The sequence below is a fragment of the Tamandua tetradactyla genome, chromosome 18, assembly GCF_023851605.1.
Source record: "Tamandua tetradactyla isolate mTamTet1 chromosome 18, mTamTet1.pri, whole genome shotgun sequence".
NCBI lineage: Eukaryota > Metazoa > Chordata > Mammalia > Pilosa > Myrmecophagidae > Tamandua > Tamandua tetradactyla.
In genome coordinates, this window is record NC_135344.1 from 40,269,893 (window position 1) to 40,293,726 (window position 23,834).

Consider the following 23,834-nt stretch of genomic DNA (forward strand, 5'->3'; position numbering starts at 1 on the left):
TATTTTCCCTTAGTTCTTGTGTCATGCACTCTGCGCTTTTCTATCCCATTCTGTTTCTTTCTGGGCAGTGGTGATTGGTATTTATTAAGTTGATCTCAGTATCCACTAATGGATCAGATGTACCTGCATTTAAAAAACTGTTCTTTGGAAAATATAACTGGTATAATTATTTGCTTATTTGGATATTTATTCATTTTTATCAATCTCTGAATCTTCTATTGTAGAATTACTTAAGAATATTAATGTAATGTTTGGAAAAGGCACAATAAAAGTTTTCTTCCTCAAAGCAGAAAGTATGTCTTGAAATAACTTTACTCATTCAAAGAGCTACTTAATGGAATAGGTTGACAATTACCAAGCAAAGTGCCATAACATTCTTTGTTTAAAAACACATTGACACTGGAAATACAAATACATGTTATTTCGTAGGAGAGAGAAGCAGGTAGCTTCTGAACCTCTAATGGCTGACTACTTGACTGGACTGTGAGCAACTTAGTGTATACCCTGTTACTTACTCTGTTTATTCCCTTAGCTTGAATATCTCCTGTCCCCACTCCTGGTGGGTAAGATCTTCTAATTTCTATTCTGCTTATGAAACAATTTCAGTTCAAAGCCTTAAAATATAACATTTTATCCTGCATATAGTTATCCTCTGTTTCTTCCTGAAACTCCTCCAGGACATTTTATTGAAAGCTATTGTTGAAATGAATAAAATATAGTTTTTTTTTTAAATGTTCAATAATGCAGTAAAACCTTCTCATCAACTGTGGCAAATTAGTAAGATTTAACTGTGGGCTATTAATATGTCGCTAATCAAGAAGGACTTCCACAAGGAGTTGAGTTTTGGTTCTGAAAAGAAAATATTACTCTGTAAAGTTTTAGAAGTGATTAGCTAGACTACTTGTTTAATAATCTAAACCCACGTTTTAAAAATCTTGATTCTGGAATATCAGTTACTTTGTATCACCAGCTATGAGTTATAGAAGAGGGAAAACCTCTGAGAAAAAGCTCTCAATCTTTAATCTTGGTCAAGTTCAACAGTAGAATATATCATCTAAAAAGCCGCAAATTCATTCTGTTGTTCATATAGTCCAGTTTTTAAGCTTTATAAACATAGTGTTTCAAAAATCTGCCTCTTGCTCACTCACCTCTCACTTCTAATAGTCTGAATAGTGCAACAGATGTGAATAAATCATAAATGGCTTCTTCAAGAGGAAGAAATGAGAAGTATGTGATGATGACTCCTTTACATATCATGAGGCACATCAGTCATTTGAGATTAACCTAAATGGACATTTGCTACTAACTGATAGCTGAAATCATACCTTTATCTAGCAGTAAATAAAATAGCTTTAAGGAAAGATGTTTTAAAATGGAGGCACAGAACACTTTATTACTTTCAGTTCAATTTTCCATCACTTCATTTCTTCACTTCTCTAAGGGAACATTGGTTAACAGTTTTCCATTGCTACCCTGCTGGAAAAGGTGAAAGACCCAAATAATTTACTTTTCTTCTGCTAAGGCTACATAACTGTAACTCAGTCTAGCTCACTTAATGACCCTTCAAGAGGAAATTCATATTAGTGCAATTTATAAATCATACAAATTAGACAATAAGAACACCAATCAAGGGTGCTTATTGCACAGTTTAGATAAGAATATTTTTCAAAGGAATTGAAATGAATATTGAAAGTAAATGTTTTTCAATATGTGTCCAGACTGTCATCCTATTGACTAAGGTTTTTGATAGATTTTCCCTGAAATTTTTAAAAGATTTGAACAGTGTTTCTTTCTTGCTTGTGTTTAGCTTAGAATTATGTTCTGTCAAATCTCTATCATTTCTGAAAGCCTAGATTCCCTTTATAACTAACAAGAATTAGAGATACTATACTAATGTTTCTCCTAAAGGAGTAACTACTCTTCTTATTTACTTGGTGACAGTTTCAAAATTCCAGAAATTCCTGCATCTGTTATAGAACTCAGAAGTTCTTCTGTGAGGACATTTTTCAGAGAACTCTAGATTTCTTGAAGACTTTTGTGAAAATGCAGCAGAAAATTGTGTTTTTGCTCTGCCCCTTTAGTCTCATTGCATACTGCTTAAAATTATTGTACATAATTATAATGCAATGTGAATTGAAATGTATTAGAAATCAAATTGTTGAATATTTTTCTGCATTAGAAATGATATCCCTTTTCTTAAAGAATATAAATATCAGATTCTCATTTGTAGTCTATATATTTTAGTTCAAGTGTACAATGAAAGAGTACCAGTATTGGTTACTGACGTCTTGATATGTTGAGGATTCCTTCTGTTCATACTTACTGGTAATCTGGGGAATGCAGAAATGTAAGTGTAGAAAACCATGTTACTTCACTTAGAAAATGAATACAAATGGAAGCAAGATAGAGAATCCCAAGTAGCTTGTTCTGAATAAGATATTTGGTACTGGCCAGAAAATTCTGAACTCTGAAGAATTTATAATCCCTCTGAGTTACAAGAATATCATAACTTTGATAAAGTCGTATTTGTGACTAGGGATAATTGCCTATAATTGTCAAAGACTGCTGTCTTAGCATCCTTTCCCTTGATGTCTATAAGACTTAGCCATATTTGTACATAGCACCTATTATGTTCCAAGTTCCAAGATAGATGTGGGATATATAGAGATTTTAAAAAGTCTCTGCTATCAAAGCACTAATAATCTATTAGAGAAGGTAAATAAGCAAACAAGACAGCATCATGAGTTCATGAAATAGAAGGGCATAGGGTAAAGAAGAGGGAGAGTGTTTTGGTTTGTTTAACATCTCATGGGAAGACACGTGGTAACGTCTTCTGGGCTGTCCAAATATCTGCAATTGAGTTTTTGCCAAAATGTTTCCCCTTTTGAAAGACTATAATAAACTAATCAAGACCCACCTTGAATGGGCATGTTGACAGTTTCGTAGAAATAACCTAGCCAAAAGGTTCCACCTAAGCAATAGTCTTCCCCCATAAGACTGAATTTGGACTAAAAGAATGTTGCTTTTCTGGGGGTACATAACGGTTTTAAACCAGTACATTCTACCCTCTGAACTACAAGAAGACATGTTCTTTCCATATACAAATATGTTCATTCTATCACAATATTACAAAGCCTTAAACCATTTCAGTAATAATACAAATACAATACCAAGTGAGAAGCAGTACAAAATCTAATCAAAGTCAGTTACAGATGTGGTCCATCCTAAGGCAAAAATCTCCTCTGGCTGTTGACCTGTGAAAGTCTGAACAAGTTATATGCTTCCATTATACAAAGGTGGGATAGTCATAGGATAAACATTCCCATTACCATAGGGAGATATTGAAAGGAAAACAGGGGTCACCAGACCCAAACAGTTCCAAAAACCTGCAGGGCAAACCCCATTAGATTTCGAAGTCTGTGAATCATTTATCATCCTCAGGGCTTGGGAGAGTAGCAGTCCCACCCATTCCAAAAGCTTATTAAGAGGCCCTGTTCTCTTTAAATGCTGGCGTGAGAATTGCAACCTTGGGGAACTTTGGGGAGACTACCTTCTACTTGGCTCCATTCTCTCCAAGTATCAGGACAGCATCAGGTCTGTCTTCCATCTCAGAGGCACACACTCAATCCCCTCAGAACAGTGAGGTGGCAGCAAGGCTCCCCCCAATCCTCAAGGAATGTGCTCCACCCTCTCTTAGGCCTGTGATACCAAAACTTGTCCTGAACATAGAGGCAGAAGGCCTGCCCTCTGCCTTTGGGGAAAACTCACACTTTCCATGTGGATGGGTGGGTTTGCTCTCTTTCCTTGAGATTCCTTGGCTTAAAACCTTAGCTTCCAAGATTCTGCCTTTGAAGTCATTTTTCCTTCAGTCTGTCCTTTTTCTGTCCCTTTTAGTCCAGACTTGCAGTAGTTCTGTTTATACAGATCTCACAAAAAAATTGTTCATTTAGCATGTAACATACAGAGATCAGAGCCATCAGACAATAGAACCTTCCACAAATCCTTTCTGGGCAACTCCATCTCCAAACCTGGCTTTTTCTGAAATGATTAACTGGTTCCATGTGTGGTTAAATCCTCATGTGCTACCCTAGCCTTTGGGGTCTCACTTTTTGCAAGCCCAGAATTTTCCAGACCATCAATTTCTGGTTCCTTTGTACTCAGGATTTCAGTACTTAGTTTATCCCTTTCATGTCTCATTTCTTCAACAAAGTATCCCAGCTCATTGCTTTTAAATTCTCCCTCCCAACCAACATGGAACTCAATTTTGCCAAATTCTTTGCCATTGTAAAATAAGGATCAGCTTCCTTCCAGTTTGCAGTGACACATTCATCATTTCTATGTGAAGCCTCATTGGAAATATCTTTTAAATCCATATTTCTATCAATAGTCTCTTTAAAACATTCTAAGCCTTTCCTATTAAACTCATCACAATTCTTCCAAAATCTTCCCCTTATCAAGTTAAAAAGCCTTTCCAACATGTATGGTATTTACAAACTGCAGCACCCTGCCCTGCTTATCTGGTACCAAAATCTATTTTGGCTTGCTTAGCATCTCATGGGAAGGCACATAGTGATGTGTGCTGGGGTCTCCAAATATCTACATCTGAGCTTTCTCCAAAATATTTTCCCTTTTAAAGGACCCCAGTAAAGTAATCAAGATTCACTTTCAATGGGCAGGGTCATACAGCTGTGCAAAAATCTAATCAAAAGACTCTACCCAAAACAAATCTAATCAAAAGGGCTACTCCCCTCACAAGATTGGATTAGTATTTTAAGAACATGGCTCTTGTGGGGTACATAACAGTTTCTAATCAGCACAGACAACATAGGTATCTTCTCCCTTGAAGGAAAAGGGCAAGAAATGCTTTAAGAGAAGAGAAATGCTCTTTGCACTGATTATTATTATTATTTTTTTGTATGAGCAAGCACTGGGAATCAAACCCAGGTCTTCAGCATGGTAGGGAAGAACTCTCCTTGCTGAGCCACTGTGGCTCTCCCTGCACTGATTTTTGAAGGGTGTATAGGAATTAAACAAGTGAAGAAGACAGAAAAATAGTTATTCTCAGAAGAACAAAAAACACAGTCACTAGAGCAGGGCAACACAGCATGTGACTGAGATTGGACATTTTTTTGGAACCAGAATTTCCAAGAGGAAAGTGAATGGCATAATGCAGAGGGTGGCAAGAGAGAGCTGAAGAGATTGTCAGAGATCTCATCTTGAAAATTTTATGGACCAAGTTAGGAGTTTAGATATCTGCAGCCTTGTCCTCAGCTCTGAGATAAAGATGACTATTGCTGATTGCCTACTTTTCATTGAGATCACTTCAAGGCAGTCAAAAGTAAACATGGCTAAATGTTAACTAATCATTCTCCGAAGTAGACTTTTCTCATCGTGGTAAGGCATCTTCATTTACCAAGATCTTATGCCAGGAACCCAATAATAATCCTCGATATCTGCTTTGCGTTCTCTTATATTAAGTCATTCAACAAGCTGTGCTGTTTCTATGTTCTAAATATGTATTGAACTTGTCGCCATCTCTCCCTCACCTCTGCTGTCATCTTGATCTAAGTCACCCCATCTTCAATGTGGACTAGACCTTCTAAGTAGTTTTTACATGGAACCCACAAATGTCTTTATAAATACAAATTTAGGCTACTTTAATATCTACTAAAAAGCTTCTCAGTTGTTTTTATGATAAAGAACAAAATTCTAAGCATAAAGTGAAGGCTCCCATAATCCTGCCACTATTTACCTCTCCAGTTTCCATACTTGCTGCTTCCAACTTTTTGGTTTTCAGCTACATCTACTTTTTTGGGGTGGTCCCCAAGCTAGTTAAGTCCCTTGCTCCCTTAGGGCATTTACATCCTTCTGCCGATAATACTCTTAACTCCCTGTTCTAGTTTGCTAGCTGCAGGAATGCAATATACCAGAAATTAATGGCTTTTAAAAAGGGGAATTTAGTAAGTTGCTAGTTTATAGTTCTAAGGCCGAGAAAATGTCCCAATTAAAACAAGTCTATAAAATGTCCAATTTAAGGCATCCAGAGAAAGATACCTTGGTTCAAGAAGGCCAGTGAAGTTCAGTGTTTCCCTCTCAGCTAGAAGGGTACATGGCAAACATGGCAGCGTCTGCTGGCTTTCTCGTGGCTCTACAAAAAGGGACTCTCTCCAAAATGTTTCCTCTTTTAAAGGATTCCAATAAGCAACTCCACCTTCAATGGGTGGAGATACACCTCCATGGAAGTCATCTAATCAAAAGTTACCACCCACAATTGGGTGGGTCTCCCCTCCATGGGAACTATCAAAATGTTCCCATCCAGCAATAATGAATGAAGATTAAAGGACATGGCTTTTCTGGGGTCCACCACAGAACAAACCGGCACACTCCACCCTTTGGACCCCAAAAAGACATGGTCTTTTCCAAATGCAAATTACATTCATTCCATGACAGTATTAGAAAACCATTTCTGTATTCATACAAATACAAAGTTAGAAACAGCATAAAATCTCATCAAAGTTAGTTACAGGAATGGTCTGTCCTAAGGCAAAATCTCCTCTGGCTCTGGACCTGTAAAACTCACAACAAGTTATTTACTGCCAACATACAAAAGAGGAACATTCATAGGATAAATATACCCATTTCCATAGGGAGGAAGGAACATAGAGGTCACCGAATCCAAGCAGTTTGAAAAACCTGCAGGGCCAAGTCCATTAGATTTTAAGGTCTGAGAGTCATTTATCTTCGGGGTTTTAGAAAGCAGCAATTCCACCCTTTCCAAGGGCCTATGCAGTGGCTTGCCTCTCTCCAAATACAACCTTGGGGGACACTGGGGAGACCTCTTTTTTCTTGGCTCCACCTTCTCCAAGCATCGAGGCTGCACCCAGGCTCTCTCCCATCTCCAGGGTACACGCTCAACCCCTCCATGTGGTGGCAGCCAGGCTCTCTCCCCAAACCCCAAGGAATGTGCTTCACCCTCTCCAAGGCCTGAGGCAGCATGATTCTTCCACTGCAACCAGATGGAAGGCCCATCCTCTGCCTTTGGGGCAAACTCACCCTCTCCACATGCTTGGGTGGGTCTGCTCTCCTGGCCCAAGTCTTCTTGACTCCAAATCCCAGCCTCAATGGTTTTGCCTCTGAAGTTATTTTTCCTCCAGTGTGTCCCTTCTCTGAACCCCCCAGTACAGACTGGCAGTTGCTCTGTTTATACAGGTCCCACAGCACTCTCGTTGGCTTTCTATGCAGTAGCCTTGGATTGTACCCATCAGACATAAGAAGTTTCCACAAATCCTTCCTGGATAACTCCATGTCTTATCCTGGCTTTCTCTGAAATGGTTGACTGGTTTCACATTTGGTCACATCCTCATGTGGGGCACTTTTCTCTAGGGTGTCTCCTCCAGGAAGCCCAGAATTCTCCAGAACATCAACTTCTGGTTTCTTTGTACCCAAGAGTTCAGTTCTCAGCTTATCTCTTTCCTGTCACATTTCACTATAAGCTGCAAGGGGACACCAGGCTGTACTTTCCACATTTAATTTGGAGATCCCTTCTGCTAAATATTCAAGTTAATGGCTTTTAAAATATGCCTTCTAGCCAAAGCCACTAGTCAGTTTTGCCAGATTATCTGCTGTTTTAAAACAAGGATTGGCTTCCTTCCAGTCTGCAATAGCACACACCTCATTTCTGTCTAGAGCCTGATCAGAGGTATCTTTAGAGTCCACATTTCTACCAACAGTTTCTTCTAAGCATTCTAGGCCTTCTCTATCAAGCTTCTCACAACTCCTCCAATGTCTTCACCTTATCCATTTAAAAAGCCACTCCGACATGTTTGATATTTGCAAACCGTAACAGCACCCCACTCCTTAGGTACCAAAATCTGTTCTAGTTTGCTAGCTGCCAGAATGCAATATACCAGAAACAGAATGGCTTTTAAAAAGGGGAATTTGTTAAGTTGCTAGTTTACAGTTCTAAGGCCGAGAAAATGACCCAATTAAAACAAGTCTATAAAATGTCCAATTTAAGGCATCCAGAGAAAGATGCCTTGGTTCAAGAAGGCTGAGGAAGTTTAATGTTTCCCTCTCAGCTGGAAGGGCACATGGAGAACATGGCAGTGTCTGCTGGCTTTCTCGCAGCTCTACAAAAAGGGACTCTCTCCAAAATGTTTCCTCTTTTAAAAGATTCCAGTAAGCAACTCCACCTTCAATGGGTAGAGATACACCTCCATGAAAATCATCTAATCAAAAGTTACCACCCACAATTGGGCAGTTGGGTGGATCACTTCTCCATGGGAACAATCAAAATGTTCCCATCTTGCAATATTGAATGAGGATTAAAGGACATGGCTTTTCTGGGTCCACCACAGATTCAAACCAGCACACTCTCCAACCTCCGTCTTTGCCAGATTACATTCACTTTTTGTCAAATTTCAGTTTAAATATTGCTTACTCAAAAGAGACCTCTTTTACTATCCAAAATAAGAAAAGTCCTCTTTCATGTATTCTTTCAGAACCTTAAATTTCTCCTTAATATTATTTATCTCTATGTAATTAAATAGTTATATGGGTAGTTATCTGTTTAATTAAAGTGTCATGAAGGTAGTAGCCCCCAGTATATTATTCAGCAGTGTATCCCAGAGTATAACAGAATAGCTAACATATAGTAGGTAATAAATATTTACTGAGTGAAAATAAAGGTAAGAACAAATACATTGGAAAGTATGACTTTTTTTTTTTTTAGAATTTGCTACAGCTAAATTTAGAGTCCTGGGGTAAATTAAACTAAGAGTTAGTCAAAGATATTTTAGTGGCCTTTAGTAGAAATTTTCTGTGTATGTTAATTTCTATTTATTGGCCTGACATCATTATTAGAAAAAGAGTCTTTGAAAAAATTAAAAACACCATGCTAATGTCAACTATTATTTCTTCTATTTCCACTTCTTCTTCTCCATTTAATATTAATTCATTTAAATATTTGTTGGATATTCACTATATGCCAGGCATTGTACAAGGCCTCGCTATTTTAGTGACCAAGAAGGCAGGGATTCTGTCTTCAATGAACTTTCCTAATTTTATTTCATCTGTCTCTAGGAGTTAATATCCCTATATCTCTCGCTCTGTTTTTTTTTTTTGTATGCTGTATGGCAGAGTCACATTTCAGTATTTTTCCATGTAAGCTGCCCATTATTATGGCACCATTTGTTGAAATTTTGTTTGTTTTCATTTGCTTTTTGGGAGGAAGTACGTAGACTGGGTTATCAAACCCGGGTCTCCCACATGGCAGGTGAGAACTCTACCACTGAACTGCTCTTGCACCTCTTATCCCTCTATCTCTTTATCTTTATTTTTTCTCATTGTATTAAGATGACTTTATGTCCTTATACAAGTAAGCAAACAATTTTATTAGAGTAAACTAACCTCAAGGACCTATCCAATATTTCTTTGGTTGCTTTTCCTATAGAAAGAAAATAGCTTTAACAATTCAGGAATCAGTTATCACTTTATTACCTCACCTGCCCAAATATATATTCAATTCGTTCAATGTTCAGGAATTCATGAGACCAGCAGATTTCCAACTCTACTGTATAACCTATTTTCGAGGAACACAATTGTACATATTCTTGTAATTGACTCAACTGTGAATGCTTTTCCGCTTTCAGTGTTTTAGCCCTCCAATTTCACTTACAAGCCATGAATACTGCATAATGTACTCATCTGAAAGATTTATATTCTCCCTGAGCAATTGGTAAGGACTGTAACAAGCTCTACTGGAAAAGAATGAAATACCATATATACAGTTAAATCTTCCTGAATGATTTGGAAGGCTTGAAAAAACAAGGACCTCGTGTAAGTGGCAAAGTGCATGGACAAAGTAGACAGCTCATTTGTAGAGAGCATCAGGCCCAATGACTGTTAGTGCACTGCAATGCATGGAACATGAAAAATATCAACACGATTAAACTAGTGTGGGACTAATGTACCACATCAAGCATATATATCCCTAGTGTTTCTGGAGAGATTCACAGTTCCTAAGCTAAGGCTATTAGGAAAATAGTGTGTTTGGAGCACACTAATATAGCCTGCTGAGTGTCTAAAATATACACCTACAGAGTCATTCCTTTGTCTCTCCAGAAAATCCCTTTTGAAATGTGAATGCTCCTGGGAGAGGTAATTCCCAGTCATTAGAAGTCATTTATATATTAGCATAGATTAATGCATCCATTTATTCTGTGGAGCAATCACAGAGCTGTGGTCTACAGAACAGCACTGAAGGGACAGCCATGAGATCTGGCATGAGGTCACTCCCAAGTAGAATAAGTGCTACAGTGTAATACTTGAAGGCAATCAAGGCTTGTAAACTGAACTTGTAGAATTAAAATTATTAGTGACTCTGTTACATTAAACATGATAGGCTATCATGAAATTAATGCAGATTGGTAGATCATAAATTGAATTCTTCCTTCACACTTGGCTCTGATTCTCCTTCCTTGTTCATCCTGTGCCACCTCTTTTCTGTTTTGCTTCAGTCACACTGGTCTCCCTTCAGTTACTTAAATATGACTCGGGGGGCCCTTCCCTGCCTTTGGACTTTCAACAACATGCTTTCTTCTACCATGAATATTTTCCTTCTGCTTTCTTCATTCTTAAAGTCTCAGCTTGTATATTGCCTCTTTCTTTGACCTTTCTTCTTCCATTGCCTTATCTAAATTAACTAACATAAGAACAGAGACACCTTCCAACACACTCACGTGTAGGTGCAACGTACAAATTTATTCCCTATATCAGCACTTAGCTTGTTTCCTTAATAATATTGAATTTTGCGTTAAACATTTTGCTGTTTTTTTTCTTTGTATCCCCAGTTGTTATGAAGGCAGGAACCACATCTCCCCTATATATTGTACTTTACGCCGGACCAAGCATATTCAGTAGATCTCGTCCCCTTTCCTGTTCAAAGATCCTGCTCCAATAAATCTCCCTCTTATGGATCATCTCCAGCAGCATAAAAAAAAAAATGCTGTTATTTCTTCTATTCTAAAAATTAAAAAAAGGAAACAAATTTTATAATCCCTGTTGGATCCCTTTTCCTCTGCCAAATCCTGCCACATTTCTCTGCTTTTTTGCTATAAAACAACTCAGAGTTGTTTGTACTACGGTCTCTAATTCCCCTTTTCCTATCTTATTAAATCAACTCCAGCATGGTTCTACCCCCACTATCCCACTGAAATTGCTTTAAGCAAGGTCACTTTGACCCCTTCACTACTAAGCCAATGATTAATTTCGTTCTCTTCAACTTGACCTATGAGTAGTGTTTTACAGTGTCTTTCACACTCTCTTGACTTTTTATCCACTATCACTTTTTTCACTTGCCATGCAGGACATTGTGTTCTCTTAGTTTTCCTCTAACCTGTATAACAGTCTCCCTGACCCCCTTGTCTGGCTCTCCCTCTTCTCCCGGACATCTGAATAATAAAGTGCCCATAGGACTTAGTGCTTGGTCTGCTTATTGTCGCTATCCAAATTCCGTAGCTTAGTGATCCCCTTCACTGTTTTGGCCTTCAGTGTTATTTATATGCTACAACTCCAAAATTTACATCTCCATCTCATATTTCAATCCCAGACATGTATAACAAACTTCCTTCTCAAATTCTGCAATTGGAAGTCTAATAGACATCATAAACTTACCTTGTCCAAAACTGACTTCTGTTTTTTTTTTCTCACCAAAAAAAAAATCTTTTACTTTTGTAGTCTTTCTCACCACCATGACAATTCCATCCTTCCAGATATTGTTGACTGAAATTTTTAAATCTTCCTTGATTCCTTTCTTTTTCTCAAAAACATATCCTTAATTAAATCTTGTTGACTCTACTCTCAAAATATATCCTCAAACCCTCTTCTTCTCACTACTTCTACTGCCACCATCTTGATGTAAATCAGAAGAATTCCCATCCTGGATTACTTCACTAGCTCCTAAGAAGTCTCCCTGCTTCTTCTCTTGCCCTCCCCTCCAACTCCAAGTCTTTTTCAACACAGCAGACACAATGTTATTTAAAAAATAATAATAAGATGGATTATGTTATTCTATTCAAAATCCTCCAGTGAATCCTTATTTCTCTCAGAGTAAAAGCCAACACGCTGACGAAGTATGTTCCTTACCTCTCAGACTTCATTTCCCTACTCTCCCTTCCTTCATTTTGTCTTAATCATCCTGCAATCCTTGCTGTTTCTGAAACATGTCAGAGAATCTCCAATCTTGGCATCTTTGCATTGCCTTTTCCTTTCCTGGAACACTCTTTCCCTGGATGACCACTGAGTAACTTCATTATTTTCTTCAAATTGTTCAGATGCTTCTCAATCAAGCCTATCCTGACACCCCCAGAACTGCTGACTGCCCTCACCCTCTTCTATGTGTCTTCTCCAGAACACGTACTACATTCTGACTTACTATATAATTATGTCTGTTTTCCTTTAAACTGAGTCCAGAAACTATCAAAAGAACACTTTCTGTTTTCTTAGCATTCATGATAAACTAACTGCCTTAATGATATATCCATCAAGGTATCATTAAGTATGTTTAGATATATGCTAAAAGCATCTTATTTCTATAGAGTACACTACAGGTTTGGGGCAATTTTGATTCTTTCAGATTGCTTTGTCTATCTGTATTCTGACTCATGTCCACTCATTCTTTCACAAATAATTATTACCTACTTAATGTGTGGTATACCCTCTTCTTGGAGTTGGACTACAGCAGTGAACAAAACAAAGTTACTGCCCTTAATGAGTTTACTTTTCAGTTGAGGAAACAAATAATACACACTTTCCAACAAAAATGTAATATCAGGTGATGATAAAAGCAATGGACAAAAATAAGGCAGAGTAAGAGTTAGAGAGTGATAGTAATTAACCCTCCCTGTGGGGTGACATATTGGCAGAGTCATGAATGAAGAGAAGGAACAGGAAAAACCCTGGGGAAGGAGCCTTCAGGCAAGGGTACCTCAGAGGCCTGTAGGCTGTGACACTTGTGAAATGTAAGCTTCAAGGCTGCTCACTTACAGGGGCCCCTTCCAAGCCCCATAACTATTTCTTCATTCAAAATTTTGCATATTTTTTTCATGAAAAGGGGTAGAAGTATTTCTGGAAGTCATGTTCAGTGAGCTGGCAAGAACTTAACTATCCATGGAAGTGACTGCAAACCAAATAAGTGTATACAGCAAATTAATTGTGTCCTGAAATTAGCCTTCCTTTAGCCAGAACCTCCAAAATACATGTGGATACACTACTATTTTCTTTGTAGTTACCATGGAGCTTAAATTAAACGTCCTAAGTCTTTAACAGTGTTGTTTGCTTCAGTAGCTACTTAACTTCAAAAGTATATACAAACTATGTTTCTATGCCCCTCCATCACCCTGTTTATATGTAGTTCTTGTCACAAACTACATGTTTATACATTATGAGGCTAAAACCACAGATTTTTCATTACATTTTATACAGGTGCCTTTAAGATACTTTTAAGAACTATGCATTTATTTTAGGAAATAAAAAGGGGAGTTACAAACACAAAATACAATTGTACTAGCATTTATATTTACCCATGTTGTTATCTTTACCAGAAATCATTACTTCTTCCTGTGGCTTCAATCTATTGTCTGTTGTCCTTCCTCTTCAACATGCAGAACTCTCCTTAGCACTTCTGGTAGGGCTTGTCCAATGGTATGAATTCCCTCAGTTTTTGTTTATTTGGAATGTCAGTCTTTTCTGCATCTTTGAAAGACAGTTTAGTAGATATAGAATTCTTGGTTGGCAGTGTTTTGCTTGGAGCACTTTAAATATATCATTCCACTGCCTTTTGGCCTTGATGGTTTCCAAACAGAAATTAGCACTTAATCTTTTTGTTTTTAATGTATTTTATTGAGATATATTCAGATGCTTATAATCATCCAAAGTGCACAGTGGTTCACAGTATCATGGTATAGTTGTGTATTCATTACCACAACCAATTTTTGAACATGTTATTTACTCCAAAAAAATAAAAATAAAAATAAAAAAGAACACCCAAAACACCCCATACACCTTGTCCCCCCTATTATTTATTTATTTTTTGTCATTATTTTCTTACTCATCTGTCCATACACTGCATAAAGGGAGTGTCCATCACAAGGTTTTAATAATCACATGGTTGCATCATGGAACTTATATAGTTATATAATCATCTTCAGGAATCAAGGCTACTGGATTACAGTTCAATAGTTTCAGGTATTTCCTTTTAGCTATTTTAATACATTAAAAGTGAAAAGAAATATCTATATAATGTATAAAAATAACTTTCAGAATGTCCTCTTGACTCTACTTGAAATCTCTCAGCCACTGAAATTTATTTTGTTTCATTTCTGTTCCCCCTTTTGGTCAAGAAAGCTTTCACAATCCCAGGATGCCAGGTCCAGGCTTATATACAGGCATCATGTCCCACATTCCCAGGGAGATTTACACCCATGGGAGTCATATCCCTTGTAGGATGGAAGACAGTGAGTTTACCTGCAGAGCTGACTTTGAAAGAGAGGCCGCATCTGACCAACAGAAGAGTTTCTCTGGGATTGATTCTTAGGCATAATTATAAGTAGGCTTAGCTTCTTCTCCTCTGCAGGAATAAATTTCATAAGGTCAAGCCCCAAGATTTGCTTGGCCTATTAAATTGGTAGTCTCCAGTGCGTACAGGAATATTAGGAATTCCCCAGGTGGGGAAGTTTAATATTTCCAGTTTTTCTCCCCGTCCCTCACGGGATTTTGCAAATCCTTTTTTATTTTCTACCCAGTTTACTCTGGGCTGTATCGGGCCATCACACTAACCTGTACAAACCAACAAGATCTCACTACTTTTCAAGGTTCCATGAAATTATGGTGTTCAAGTAAGTTGACCATTCAAGTTAAATTAGATAGTGTGCTACAGGAAGTATAAATTTTGCAACAAATAAACCTCTCTTCCTTTGGTCTCAAATAGAAGTTGAAATCTTAAAACATAGTCAATATCGTCCTTTACCCTGAATTCTCATTTACCATAGTCCTAACTAGATCAGCTTCATTCATATCTCTAACTGGTGTCCAATCTCTTTTTTCCGCTTTTTAAACAGTTGCTCTCTGGAGTATGTTGACTTTCATAGCTATAGAACTCACTTTGAGCCTCAGGTGTCACACAGATACCTGATCAGTTTATAGACAAAGAGCCCAGCATCTCAGAATTTAGATATAACCATTACAATTCAGGAATAGATGTAACTGCTATAAAAGCTTACAATCTAGCAGTCTTTAAAATAAGCCTTCCCCTGATAACCTATACTCTCAAATTCAAATCTCAGAGCTTGCACATTATGATCAGTCCATATTAATGAAATGTTGTAATATTTGTCTTTTTGTTTCTGGCTTATTTCACTCAACATAATGTCCTCAGGTTCATTCACCGGGTTACATGCCTCACAGCTTCATTTCTTCTTGCACCCACTCAATATTCCCTTGTATGTGTATGCCACAGTTCAGCCTTCTGTTCTTCAATTGATGTACCCTTGAATCACCTCCATCCATTGTAAATTGTGAATACTGCCACTATAAACAACAGGGGTGCAAATGTCCATCCATATTCCTGCTTTCAGGTCTTTCAAATATATACCTAATGACAGTGTTGGACAATCATATGGCAGCCCTATACTTAGCCTCCTATAGTACCACCACAGTGCCCTCCAGAAGGACTGCACCATTCTACTTCCCTACCAACAGTGAATAAGTACATCCCTCTCTCCACATCTTTTGACACTTGTATCTTTCTGTTTCTTTTTTAAACGGTTTATTCACACACCATACAGTCCATCCTAAGTAAACAGTGGTTCCCTGTATAATTGCGTAGTTATGTATTTACCACCACAGTCTATAGGAGCATATTTCCATTTCTTCCACAAAGAAAGAAGGGGAAAAATGAAGAATAAAACATTAAAAATAGCAAGTAAATAAAAGGAGAAATAATAACACCACCAAGAACCCATGCCTTTCCCTTATATCCCCCTTTTATTGACATTCAGCTTTCATATATTGCCTTTGCTACATTTAATGGAAGCATATAGTGCAATGTTACTGTTAACTATAGACCCTGTTTGCATTGATTGTATTTTTCTATATACCATCCCATTTTTGACTCTTTGCAATGTTGACATTCATTTATTTTCCCTCATGTAAAAGCTTTCTTACATTTGTGCTTGATTTCTCTAAGTTTTGCAGTCTCAGACTTTATTCTCTACCTTTCCTTCTGGTGTCACATATGCTCCTAGTCTTCCTCTTTCAACAATACTCACACTCAGCTTTGTTCTTTGTACTTACAGTATTGTGCTACTATCATATAGTATTGTGATATCCATTTCTGGATCTTTAAAATCAGTCCTGCTGAACATTCTGTACTCCTTCAGCATCAAATGTCCAATCTTTACACTCTTTTTACCTCCTGATAGCCTGTATCCTCAACTTTAACTCTCAAAGTATGCTCATTATTGTTAGTTAATATTCAGTTAGTTCATAGTAAGTCCATATAATATTTGTCTTTTTGTTTCTGGATAGTTTCACCATGTTTATTTGAACATCTTTAGTTGTTTTAACTCCTGCATCTCATTTGAAGTGTGAGTTTGTTCCTTTGACTGGGCCATATCTTAGTTTTTCCTAGTATGACTTGTAATTTTTTGCTGGTGTTCAGGCATCCTATTTCCTTGATTAATTTATTCTGGAGGTTGTTTTCAGTCTTTTACCTAGGGTTTTCTTGTTGGCTGTCTTTGTTCTCTGTCTGTTCTTTGGCTTTCAAAAGCTCTAGCTTTGCTTCTGTTTAGCTGATCCAATGTTTTTGAGCTCTTGTTTTTCTGGTTCTTTCCCTACCTATATGGAATTTTCTTTTTGAGAAGGGTCTCCCCAAATATGACTAATCTCTATCAGATTTTCCCAGACAAAACAAGCCCAGGTCTCAGAAGGTGTGTGTAATCGATATCAAGATTCCCTGAGGATCAGATTGTCAGACTTTGCTCTGAAGTCCCTAGATTCTGTGTTTTTACTCCTTCCAGTAGGTGGCACTTGTTAGCCCTCAACTCCCTACCAGCTTAACATGGTGTGGTGCCTTTAATTCTCAACAGACCCTTTCCCTGTCAGGGATATGTTGAGACAGAGGCTGAGCTAGAAGGCAGCCTTAGGTTGTTTCTGTTTTCCAGGACCTGGGGGTCTGAATTCTCTGAATGAGTGCCACCTCTTGACCCTTTGCTTGGGAAAGATACACCCTTTAGGGAATAATCTCTTTCACTTGACTAGTTACTTGTCTTTCAGATGTATCTTAACTTTGCCTTGCCTGGGTCAGTGACAATTGAAAATGTTGAAGCTTCTTCTAATGAGCAACTTAGAATAATTTAAAAAATAAAATAAAATAAGGAATCCCTTTTCAGAGCCAGTCTCCAGCCCTCAAGTTTTACCAGTCAAAAGCCAATTGGTACTGGGGATCTATGCACCTCTTTTCTTGGGGCACAGTCCTTTTCCAGTATTCTGAGCTTGGCCTAGTCCACAAGCCTCTGTTGTTTTTTTGTTTGTTTTTTTTGTTTTTTGTCAGCTCTGCCTCTCTCTGCTGGGAGAGACCTCAGGGCTTCGTTCCTGCTTGCCATGGGTTTATCTGTGCTCAAAGCTTGTATACAGTAGTCCAAATTTGTTCATTAAAACTTCAGTTACAGCTTGGTTGCACTACCATCCTTTGCTCCTAGTACAGAGTACTCCTTTTTCAATGGGGAAGTGTTTCCAACACAGCCTGCCATGCCAGTGGAGTAGGGGCACCAGCCTCCACAGTTTTCAGGCTTAATTTAACAGTTCTGTGCTGTAATCTGGGCCCGTACACCCATTCCAAACTGGTGCATGATGTGTGTCTGGTCACGGATGTCCCACGAAGAGTTGTTTCAGACAGTTCTGGGCTATCTAATAACTGCCCTAGAGGACTAATTAAATTCCACACCTTCCTGTGCTGCCGTCTTGCCCTGCTTCCCTCTTAATCTTATTGAGACTCTCTTGTATTTGCCATGTTGCTTCATCTTACAGACTTCAGAATTCCTTCTTTATCTTAGGCATTTGGCAGTTTGATTATAACAGGGTTATATTTGGGTTTATCCTTTTTGGAGTTTGTTAAGTTTCTTGGATGTTTATATTCCTGCCTTTTTTCAAATTTGGGAAATTTTCAGATATTAATTTTTGAATATTCTATTTCCCCCTTTCTTTCTTCTCCTTCTGGGACCTAAGACCTTTCCTTAAATACTAGGAGATAACAAATAAATTAAGGAGATAAGAAAACCCTTTTTCTGGTCTTTGCAGATTGACCTGTGTAGGTGCTCTCCTTCAGGGCTTTTCCATACAAGGAATTTATAGCATATCTCCAGGCCAAAGTGAAGAAGCCTCCTTGATCCTTTCTGAGCATAGGTTAGATGTAGTTTCCTCATGGTCTTGGCCACTTCACAGTGTATCCTCTGGCCAGAAATCCCTTGCCCCAGGCAGCATGACTTGACTCTTTTTCCATGGTGTTCTGTGCTAGAGCACTGTGAACTGCCTTCTATACATAGGGGGAGTTCTGGGATGGTCTGCAACAAGTATCCTGTTTCCGTCCCTCAAATTGCCACCAGCCAGATTGTGCCAGACATGCAGGCTCCCAGTATGTGCGTGAGAATTACTCTGCTCCCTCTAGAACTGGGAGCATAAACTTGTACTGAGAATGTGGACTAGCTCTGCATTGAGCTAGTGAGAGGGTAGGGAGGTACCAACCAAGGAACCTTGAAATTGTACTGCTTTTCAGTAGACTTTTCCTTGAGTCATCATTCACCCTGTTTTGCAAGCCTTTATCTATTCTCTGGAGCTTTTAGGAAGATATTTCTCCTGGTTCTTGCTGATCGTTCAGATTTTCTGTGGGAGGATGGAGTCCTGAAACTGCTCATTCTGTCATCTTGATCAGAGTGGGATCACTGTATGCTTTTTTTTTTGTTTGTTTGTTTATTTTTCATGGACAGGCACCGTAAATTGAACCCTGATCTCCAGCATGGCAGGTGAGAACTCTGCCTGCTAAGTCACTGTGGCCCACCCTGTATGTCTTTTTAAATACATGAATAGTAATGAATCACATGCAGCATTCTGCAACTTGCATTTTTAATTAAAAAAAATATGATTTGGAAGAATTATCATGTCAGTATCCACAAAACTATCTTGGTGAATATAAAACTTGTGTGACCAGTACATGCAACTGATATAACTCAATCTTTTTAACTGATGGATAGCATCTATTTCCTAGTTTTTGATCATTTCCAACGATGATCAATTAAATTATAGCAATTTTCTAATGTTAATCAATTTTTACTGGTTTCTAATGATAGTTACCTAATTTTTCAGCATTTCTTAGAAATGGACAGACTTATTTGTTTCTAGTGTTTCTCTGATATAAATAACACTACAGTGAACATCTTCCTTGGGCACAGATTTGGGTGTTTTCTATAAGTTAGATATTGATCTATGGAATTGCAAAAGCGTAGCATGTATAAATTTTATATTTCAATAAAACCTATAAAATTACCCTCTGAAGAGTCAATACTAAATCCCATGACAGTATATGAGAGTTATATATTTTATAATTTGCCTAACACTTAATAGTCACATTTTTTTCAAAAATTTTTCCCTAATGAATAAATTATGTCATATTGTGGTTTTTCTTTTTTAAAACTTGCTGCGAAATATATAGAAGCTGTACTAAGTAAAATTCAAAAATCAATAATTTTTCAGATAGTAACTATTTATATAACTACCACACAGTTAAAATATTTTACAACATTGCCAGTACCTCAGAAGCACCGTTCTTCTGCCTACCAGTTATAACACTCTCTAACATCTAAGTTTTTTTGTGATCTCCTTGCTTTTCTTAATAGTTTTAAAACTGATCAAGCATCACTAAACATATGGCCAATTTTTTTTTCCCATTTTGTGATAATTATAAAAATGGAATCATAAAATCTGTATTGTTCAGCATCTGGCTTCTTAAATCAACCTTATGTTTGTATAGGTCATCAGTGTTATTGAACATAGTCATAAATATGTCAGTTATTGAGATAATTATTTAATTGTATAATTATCATTTGATATTAACAATTATTAATTGTTGAGATAATGATTATCTCTATAATAGGCTGTACCGATTATTGAAAGATTTATTGCTACCTATATATACAGCTTTTATTAAATTTTTCATTTAATCAGATAATTTTTGTTTATAATAGGTGACTCTGACCCATTCACATTCATTTTGATTTCTGACATATGTAAAATCATTCCTGTTACCTTGTTTTCTGTTTTCTATTCGCCTTGCTTTTTTCTTTGCTCTTATTCCCATCTTTCTTCCCTCTTTCTTTTCTTGCAGGCATTCCTCAAAGTTTCTAATCCACTGAGAGTCTCATTCCTGCAAGGGTAGGGGATTGATTATTTTTTATTATATATATTTTAAAACCCTCTTTGTAAAAAAAAAAAATCACTTCTAAGTTTTGAGGCAGGAAGAAAAACTTCCATCTTGAAATGAAAGTCTCCAGAGTGATCTTTTGAAAATAGAAATATGTTGATATCTTAACATAAATTCACACAACATACACATGTACATATGCACACAGACATCACTATTACTGCTTAAAATTCTTGCTTGCATTGGCATTTAGAAAAAAAACAATTATATAATATACACTGCTGGAATGCCAGGTCTGCTTTTTGCCAGCATTTCAAGACTCGTCAGGGATCCTTCTCTCTCCTTTCTCTGTATTTAAGTAATTTTGGCTTTCTTTCAGTTTTGCTCTAAAATTCAGTGTCTACCCTCTCTCCACAGCATTCCTTCAGAAAGTGATCCGTGGGCCTGAGTGTTTTCTCACTCCTTGTTCCATTCCTCCTTCTACCTAGTTCTTTCTGTTTTGTTTAGTTAACTTCAATTCATGCTTCAGAGCTCAGCTCAAATTCTGCATCTTCAGGAATTAATACCCTCACATTTCTGTCTCCCTGGACCATATGTAACCATGTCTTCATGAATGCAATTATTAGTTTCATGCTCACCTTTTCCTCTCTAATGCCAATGGCTGGCCCAGTAACAGAGCCTTGAAGAAACAACAATTTGTATTTGGTGAATACGTTTCTCAATACTATTGTTTTACTTCTCAAGAAAAGGTTTATGTTTCAATTATAGTAACACTTCACATACCTAGGCTGGAGCTGGAGAACCTTGAAGAAACCAAATAAAGTCTCAGTTTATGAAAGGGATTCATAGGAGAAAATCTCAGTCCTCCTGTTAAAGTCTGTTTAGCCTTTTTATTTTTACGCTTACAATTCTAATAAACTTATTTATTTAGTTACCAAGCCCATAGCATTGGATACCAAAAATTTCAGTGGCATAATAGATCACTCAGATGATCACTCTGATAGTACCAAAAATAATAGCTTCCAAAGGAAGACACAGTGAATCAAGTCCAATGGCTTAAATCCACATAATGCAGGATTAAAGTTATGATACAGGGATATTTCAGGTCCTTTGGTAGCATAACAAAAATAGCCCTGTTGTCTTTGTCGTAAATGATAGCATATTTGTCTGACAGAGTTGTACTTTTCTTTTCTGAGTTCATCTATAAATACTAAGAACAATAAACTTTGTCACTGGATAATGAAAGTTCAACATGGTCCCCACTAGAAATCAGGAACTGCAAGAACAGCAATTCTTAATTCTGTTCTCCAGATACCATAATATCACTAATGCTACTAGGAAAAGTGAAAATGATTGAAACATATTTATGTTCATCACACATATGCACACTATATATCTGTTTAGGTGCTAGCTAGCTATATCTCATAGTATATTTTAATTTGTTTTATTAAGAAATAAACCACTGTGCTTGATCATAACAGTTTGTAACAGTTTGTAAACAAAGTATCAAGTATTCAAATAAGAGTGTCTTCTTCAAATTGATCATGTTGAATACTTAATTATTTCAATGATGTTGCAATTTTTCAAACATGATTCCACTGTGCGTTTTCTGCACACATAAACACATATGCACAGGGAGAGAGAGAAAAGGAGGGGGAGGAGATCATTCTCACAGAGAAGATTTAACTTCTACATGGAAGAGATGAGTTAAGTGATTGATTTCGAGAAGAGCATTTGGAACACAAACTGATATGGCTGAAGCTTTTTTTTTCTTCTTTGTACAACTTATTAGCAACTTAAATGGGATTTTATTTAACAGAGGAACTCCTGAAATATTTATCAAATCAGTAATATTGTTATAAATGTGCAGCTCTTCACATGATGGTTAGTATCTATCTTATCAAAATGCAGGGTTGTGATAAGGACTGTTCATATAATATATGGCAAACTTTATAAACTATAAAAAGTCATTACTTAAAAATTAACTTACTCTATATAATCACAGTTTGTAAATATATGCTAACTTTTATTTATATAGAAACATTGTACACATATTTACTCTGTGTAATTCTTAGAGACCAGAGTAGAGAAAGTAAAACCAAGGAAGTAAGTGCAGATTAACACTCAGAATTCAGGAATATACATGCTACTATTTAAATTTCCATAAATTTGATTGAAATAATATTTATTTTTTCTCTTAGACTTTCAGAAGTATAATACACAAATCTTTCATAATAATCTGTATCATATTTTAAATAAGATGCTGATGTATTATATATGAATTTAAGTTTAAACTGCAGCCCTGAAGAACATGTATTTGAAAAACACTGTAGTTTGAGATTATAGAAACCAGAAAAAAAAAAAAAAATGAAAAGCAGTCTGTGATGGCAATAAGGTATTTTTCTCTTGCTGCAATCCAATAAATTTAAATCATATAGTCTTGATCTTTGCACAATAATGCTCAGTCCGCAGTAATTTATATTTCTAGGTCACACCATATAAAAAAGAGAAATGTGTTGAACATTGAAGAACCTTAAACTTTAGTATAACCCCTTTCACAATTGATGTTGCTCATAGCTGGATTCTGCCTGGTGCAGTCCTAGGGTTATAGGTTGGGTTACACGCAGACATAGGAAGAATAGATAGCTGCCCACTGGAGTAATTTCAGGGATATCAGAAGGCTCTTCTGGCCTTGAGTATCCTACTGTCTGTGACTTATATCATCCTTAATTTAATAGCAAAATATTGATGTTTCCTATTAAAAAACAAAAGTATAAATGTAAGGGGTCTATTATTACTTTCTCAAATATTGCAAGACAATGACATTTAGACTATGTATTTTGGAATTCCAGAGAGTAACAGTGATCCCTTCGGGTTAGAGAAGTCTCAGAAAACACTAGAAGGCATAATATTGGAGCTGACACTGAAATAACTGTAGGATTCATAGAAGGAAAAAAGGTGAGAGGGAAGTGGGCAGACAAAAAAAGACCAGGGCAGTGCAATCTGGATTTTGTCATCTAGATATTATCTTAACTGTCTTCTCTTTAGAATATTTCGCTGAATCAGACAATCTTTTTAAAATGTACTGCATAGCACCTATCAATATCTGCTAACCTTACTGGACATATATTTAGTGTTTCATTGTCTTTCATGGGAACAGAGACCTTGTCTGTCTCCTTCAGTGCTGTGTCCCCAGTACCCAGAATTTTATGGTGGTGACAGCTGTTGTTAGGGATCAAATTATTCTCCCACATTTCTCACCTAATTATGTAATGTTGAATATGTGGAAACGTCCAACCATAACAAAATCATTTATGATTTTTTTCTCCAATTTTATTCCCATAACATTAATCATTGCCCAGAG

The 23,834-nt window shown here is 36.9% G+C and overlaps 1 protein-coding gene across 2 annotated transcripts in view; it reads left to right on the forward strand.

The window, feature by feature from the left end:
* RIT2 (Ras like without CAAX 2) overlaps positions 1-23,834 on the forward strand; it is a 418,989-nt gene that overhangs the window by 101,969 nt on the left and 293,186 nt on the right. The gene's annotated exons all lie outside the window — the stretch shown is intronic.